We start from the raw sequence: 6,764 nt of genomic DNA, 5'->3' as shown, positions 1-6,764 counted from the left end.
TTAATTCTTCTATAATTTGGAGTATAGGGGCGAAATGGTAATTTTGCCACCCCAGGGGCAAATCGGTAAATTTTCACCTCAACATTTCTCCAAACCAAGGGATTTTATTCATCATGGAAATGGATAAACATGAGAAATATGTGGTGGAGAATTAAAGAATTAAAAGTCAAATATTTAAAATTTGAACCAATAAGGAAATGCCATGTGTCATGTTTTTATTATTTTATTATTTCTTTATAAAAAGGCAAAAAATCAGCCCATTTCTCCCATAGTGATCCGCCAAACCAGAAGAGAAGAGAAACCAAGGAAGAACAAACCCTAGGTGGGAAAAATCAAAGAGAAAGTGTTGGAATTCAAGGATTTGATCAAGCAAAGGTAAAATTTCTTTGATTTTGCTAGTGATTTACCTTACCCATGCATTTTTCCTTAATTTTCATGGTTAAATTACATGTTTTCATGATGAATTCATGGCTGGTCAAAATGGGTATGGAGAGAGAATGATCTTGGATTGGTTTGATTTTTAGGTATGTTAGTGTTTTTAGGTGATTAATGATGTGTAGCATGAAAACAAGTGAAGAAAACCACCAAAGGTTTGGAACCCATCAATAGCGAAATTCTCTAAGTGAATAAAGAGGAAGAATGGGATGTTATTCTAGGTGATTTGATTAAGAAATAATAGTTTTTGGTGTAGGAATTAATAAATTATGGAGAGAAAATTAAGTAAGAAAAATCACGGAGTCAGTGTACCATTATTGGCTGAATTTCTAGGGGAATATTAGCTGATGATCTTGATGTTTATTTGAGGAATTATGATGAATAATGATGAATTATGAGCCTAGAAAAATAATGAGAATTTTCGAAGCAAAAATAAGAATTTTTACCCACTAGGGGTATTTTCGTAATTTACTATCGGGACTAATAAATTGAATCTCATTCACAGTCACTAAGGTAATTTAAGTATAATTGGAGTGTAAAAAGTGAGAAGAATTGATTTGGAGTTAAATTGGAGATAATAGGCCGAATTAGGTCAGCACCGCATTTAAGCTGTAGTCAGATAAGTTGCATGTCATATCATGCATATACACCGAGCCTGAATTGATTTTATAATGGTCAAGCATTAATGTGGTGAATTATGTATTGTACATTGTGGATAGGTGGTGAGCAAATTACACTGGTAAAAGTACAGAGATTGTGCTTGAAGATTGGGGTTAGGAGTATATCGACTCCTAGAACTGTGAGTGGACAATTTATCGTCTTAAATATCTAGAGTAATTATACTTGTTTAATGTTTTTATTGAATGGTGAGCTTAAATTATAAAATATTATGTTTTCCAATTAAAATATTTTTTTAATAGAAATGAAATTTATACTAGTTTTGAAATCATATATTGTTTTGGGAAAATTGAGTATATGGAGACTGTGTTGAAATTTATGATTTTATATGTTATTGAAATTGGGGCTTATGACACTATGGTAGCATGATGGCTAAATTTTTAGGGTTGGCATGAAATATATGAATAGTTTTGGATTGGTCTCTGTAGACTGGATACATTTTATTCTCCACATTATGTTACTGGAATTTTTATGGGTCTGGTGGTATATTAAACGGTCACTGCAGTGGTGGGGGTTTTCGTGGACTGCCTATGGGAGGGGCACGGCAACCCAATTATATATTTACCTCCGGGGGGAGATGTTGTATGAAGTATCTCCTGAGGTAAGATTTGAATGCACCTCACGGTCACTGCAGTGGTGGGGGTTTCCATGGACTGCCTATGAAAGGGGCACGGTAACTCAATTATATACTTACCTCCGGGGGGAGATGTTGGGTGAAGTATCTCCTGAGGTATGACTTGAGTGCACCTCACGTTTGGGCCACCACGTGAAAGTGAGACTCAGCCAACGCCAAGGAACGGCTGTGTGTCAGATGTGAAAACATATTTATGGGTATGGGTCATTAAACATCCTTAGCGGTCTTAGTGGGATACCTTGACGAAGCTACCTGTGAGAATGATTCTGGCAGGGGCCAAGTTTAGGAAACTCATAAGCCAGAAAAATTTTGAGAAGAAGAAATTGTTTGGTATAGATTGAAACGCATTTTGCGTTATGAACATTATTGATATATACGTTTTTATATTGTCTCCATCTACTCGACTTTAGATGCTTTTGATGGTAATTGTTGACTCACTGGGATTATATAATCATAATCTCACCCCTCTTCCTATCCATTTTTCAAGCTCAGGACAATTTGTTGATAGTTGATTAAAACGAGAATCAATCTCGGAGTTGCATCCTAGAAAGTAAGGGTTCGTAGCCCTACATCTTCTTAGTCAGTTGGGGGCCCACGTGTCACTGTAAAAGTAATTTTATTCTTTAGTTATTTGATTTAAAGTATGTATGAATATATTTAGGTTTTACAACATGTTTTTGGCGAGTTTCGATATTTTTGAAGAAAAATGACGAAAATGCCCCTGTGAGCCAAAAAGTAATATTTTATTGTTTTGATTTGGAAATGACTTATGATTTTTTTGAAATGTGAGATTTAATAATTGTCGCTCACTGGGGAGGTACGAAAAAATTGAGTATATGGAGATTGTGTTGAAATTTATGATTTTATATGTTATTGAAATTGGGGCTTATGACACTATGGTAGCATGATGGCTAAATTTTTGGGGTTGGCATGAAATATATGAATAGTTTTGGATTGGTCTCAATAGACTGGATTACATTTTATTCACCACATTATGTTACTAGAATTTTTATGGGTCTAGTGGTATATTAAACGGTCACTGTAGTGGTGGGGGTTTCCGTGGACTACCTATGAGAGGGGCACGATAACTTAATTATATACTTCCCTCCGAGGGGAGATGTTGGGTGAAATATCTCCTGAGCTATGATTTGAGTGCACTCTCACGTTCGGGCCACCACGTGAGAGTGAGACTCAGTCAACGTAAAGGAACGGCTGTGTGTCAGATGTGAAAATATGTTTATGGGTATGGGTCATTGAACAGCCTTGGCGGTTTCAGTGGGATACCTTGACGAAGGTACCCGCGAGAATGATTCTAGCAGGGGCCAAGTTTAAGAAATTCATAAGCCTGGAAATTTTGATGAAAAGAAATTGTTTGGTATAGATTGAAACGAATTTTGTGTTATGAACATTATTGAGATATAACGTTTTTATATTGTCTCCATCTATTCGGCTTTAGATGCTTTTGATTGTAATTGTTTACTCACTGAGATTATGTAATCATAATCTCACCCCTCTTCCTATCCATTTTTCAGGCTCAGGACAATTTGTTGATAGTTGATTAAGACGAGAATTAATCTCAGAGTTGCATCCTAGAAAGTAAGGGTTCGTAGCCCTACATCTTCTTAGTCAGTCGGGGGCCCACATGTCACTGTAAAAGTAATTTTATTCTTCAATTATTTGATTTAAAGTATGTATGAATATATTTAGCTTTTACACCATGTTTTTGGCGAGTTTCGGTATTTTCGAAGAAAAATGACGAAAATGCCCCTGTGAGCTAGAAAGTAATATTTTATTGTTTTGATTTGGAAATGACTTATGATTTTTTTGAAATGTGAGATTTAATAATTGTCGCTCATTGGGGAGATACAGAAGCTGATGCTAAGCCTTGTGGGGTTTCGATGGGCATTTGGGGTAATGAGTGCCTATTGGGACGTCGCGGAGGTTGTCACGGGCTCGATAAGAGTTTCGGGTCGTGACAATTAAAGTGGTATCAGAGCATGGTTTAAAGATCAGAGATTTTGATTTTAAAACTTTGGATTTTAAAGTTTTCGATTTTAAAGTTGTTTTAAGAAATCCACACTGACATTGCATGGCCCCGAGTTAGGTTAAGTCAAGTTAGATTGAATAGGATGAGATGAATTTGAAAGTATCTATTTTACTTATTATATGTGATAAGCACAAAAGGATATAAATGGTTATGAAAATTGTGATGTAAGCTTGAAGGGAAACCAAACGGTTGAGAATGATTAGTGTAGTAACCTTAAATATAGATGAATAACATTGATCAAGTAAACTCTAATAGCCACCGTGCCGCGGTGCTAAGAACACTTCATGTCTAAGACGCATGAATAAAATGAGACAAATGTGAAGTTGAATTCACGAGTTGACCTAAGGTCATTGAACTTGATTCTAAGTTTTGGTAATTGGAGTTTTAATGTCACGACCCGGAACCTCCCTCAGGCCCATGACAATCGCCGCGACGTCCCGATTGACACTCATTATCCGGAATGCCAACCGGAACCCCGCAAGGCTTACATATCAGTATCTTTCCTTTCTTGTGAGCAATCATTGTTAGATATCGAGTTTTTAGAGAATATATACTATTTTAGATCAAAAACAATCAAAATAAAATTTTTGCCACATAGGGGTATTTTGGTCATTTTTTTCTCAAAAATTTCAAAACTGGCTAAAACGTAATATACAAGTACAAAATACATAATTCATATTCAAAATGAGTTTAAAAGTCTAAAATCTTCATTTAAAACGAAATTACGGTTATTTGAATAAAATAAGAAAATAAAAGAAATATTAAGGGAAATATTCTATTTTCTTATAAAACAATATTTATAAAGTTATACGTGAATAATTTTTATAGCGTAAAAGCTAAATAAATTTATACATACTGAAATACAGTAAGCCAAAATATTTAATTTAATTTACAATAACCAGAGGGCCCCCGAATAAACAAAAGTAAAGAGGACTGTGAACCTACGGTTTGGAAAATGCAGATCCAATAGTAGTCCTCGATGAGATCAGCTATCTACAGTCTATACTGAACCTGAAATGGGTGGAAAGGAGTTGGGTGAGATTTTGCAATCCCAATGAGTAAACAGACATTATCATAAATATCTAAAGGCGAGTAAAATGGAGGCAAGTTAAACAATAAATTTCAACCCATTTCATAATGTTTTCAATTTATTTCTTAAACCATAAAATATTTGTAATTTACCAAAACAATTGTTAAGGCTTATGTCTTTTATTAAAACAAGGCTCAAGCCAAAACTAATCCTCGGGGATACCTTGGCCGAGGCATCTAACCGAGTCCGCCAAGGGTGTTAAAATATTCACACGTGAAACACATTTTTATTTTTAAAAGCAGCCGTTCCTTGGCGTTGGCCGAGTTACACATTCACGTGGGGGTTCGACGTGAAGTGAACTCTAATACTACCCCAGGAGTTACCCTCCTCGCCTCTACAACCGGAGTAACTATATAACTGGGTTTACCGTGCCCCTCTAATAGGCAGTCCACGGAAACCCGTCACTGCAGTGACTAACCCACCAATTTTAATAAAATTTCGACAGTATAACGTGGCTTTTATTTATTTATCCAGCCTGCATAGTAAAACAACTTACATAAATTTCCCAATGCATTCACAAAATATAGCCACATATACTCATTTCGCATAAGCCATTCCTAGGAAAATATATATTTTTCAAGTCAATTTGTAGCCTCCAATTACTCAATTTCATAATCAATACAATATATTTTTATTTGTCACATTTATTCCTAAAACATCAAAAATCCCGTTTTAATCTTGTTCTCATTTCATAAAATACATAAAGGGCATTTAAAATAAACTCTAGATAATTTACAATAATAATAAGTTTACTCACCGTTTGTACAAAATAAAAGCTTTCTAAGCGCCCCGATCACTACTCGTCGGGTACGACTTCTTTGCCTTTTCCGGAAGGCTCTCCTCCTAGACACATTACAAAAATTTACACAATTCATCACATTGATGCTAAATCACTATATAATTAACTTAAATCCTATACTAATGCATGGTATGAAATGCAATAGCCTAAAACGACTTAAATGCGGTATTAACCTATTTTTGGCACTTTGCCCGATAAATTGCTAACGCGCTCCATTTTAGCTCTAAATCATCCCATTCTCTCTCCAACATTTCTAACCATTAAATATCAGCCAATAACCTTCTAAAAACAACAAAATCAGCTCACTCCCTTCCTTGGAAAATTCGGCCAAAAATGGGACATTAACTCGGTAAATTTTCTACTTTGTTTTTCTATCACGTTTAATCGTTTTTCATCATTTCTCTTCATTTTCCTTAGAATAAAATCAATTCATCATCATTGTACAGCATTGAGCATCCAGCCAAGAGTGGGTATTGTGAAAATTTAATGATTTCTTGCCCAATTTAATTTCTAAACACATTTAACTAACTAAAACTATCAATTTAACTAAAAATCAAAACCTAAAAATTTCAATTTCTCTCTCCTAGAATTTCGTCCAGCCCTTGATATCACTTTTTGATCTCTCTCCTCAAGCATGCTAAATGGAAATAAAGGCATAGGAAAGGTAGGAATCAAGCTAAAATCGAAAAATCTTACCGTTAGACGCGTAAACGGTCGAAAACCGTGAATTTCTCTTTGAATTTTCTTGTTTCTCTTTGGTTTTTCTTTTCTTCTTCCTTTCCTCTCTATTTCCTCTGTTTTTCTTCCTTATGGCCGGCCAGCACTCAAAATTTGGGTTTAAATGGCTGACTTTTCATTAAAATAATATTATTTAATTAAAAAATGCCATGTGTCACTTTCCCATTGGCCCATCTTTAAAATTTCATCCATTTGTTTCCAAATTTTCACCATACACTTGTCTCATATATTCATAGCTTAGATAAAATTCTCAGACTCATCCAAAGTCTCGGTGGAGTAATTTTTACAATTTACACTTTTGCCCCCGTAAAAGTCAAAAATTACATTTTTGCCCCAAAAATTG

General features: G+C 34.9%; 1 long non-coding RNA gene across 1 annotated transcript; it reads right to left on the bottom strand.

Moving 5' to 3' along the window:
- Positions 1–4,692: 4,692 nt before the first annotated feature.
- On the bottom strand, positions 4,693–6,498 carry LOC148762144 (uncharacterized). Its single transcript, XR_016027236.1, has 3 exons — positions 6,380–6,498; positions 5,642–5,727; positions 4,693–4,805 (listed from the first exon to the last, which is right to left on the bottom strand). It is a non-coding gene; the product is annotated as an uncharacterized LOC148762144 (long non-coding RNA).
- Between the last annotated feature and the right edge of the window lie 266 nt (positions 6,499–6,764).

This window comes from Theobroma cacao, chromosome 6 (genome assembly GCF_053813885.1).
Source record: "Theobroma cacao isolate CCN51 chromosome 6, ASM5381388v1, whole genome shotgun sequence".
NCBI classification, from domain to species: Eukaryota; Viridiplantae; Streptophyta; class Magnoliopsida; order Malvales; family Malvaceae; genus Theobroma; species Theobroma cacao.
Note: the sequence above shows the minus strand (reverse complement) of the source record. Positions and strands in the feature narration are given on the sequence as shown.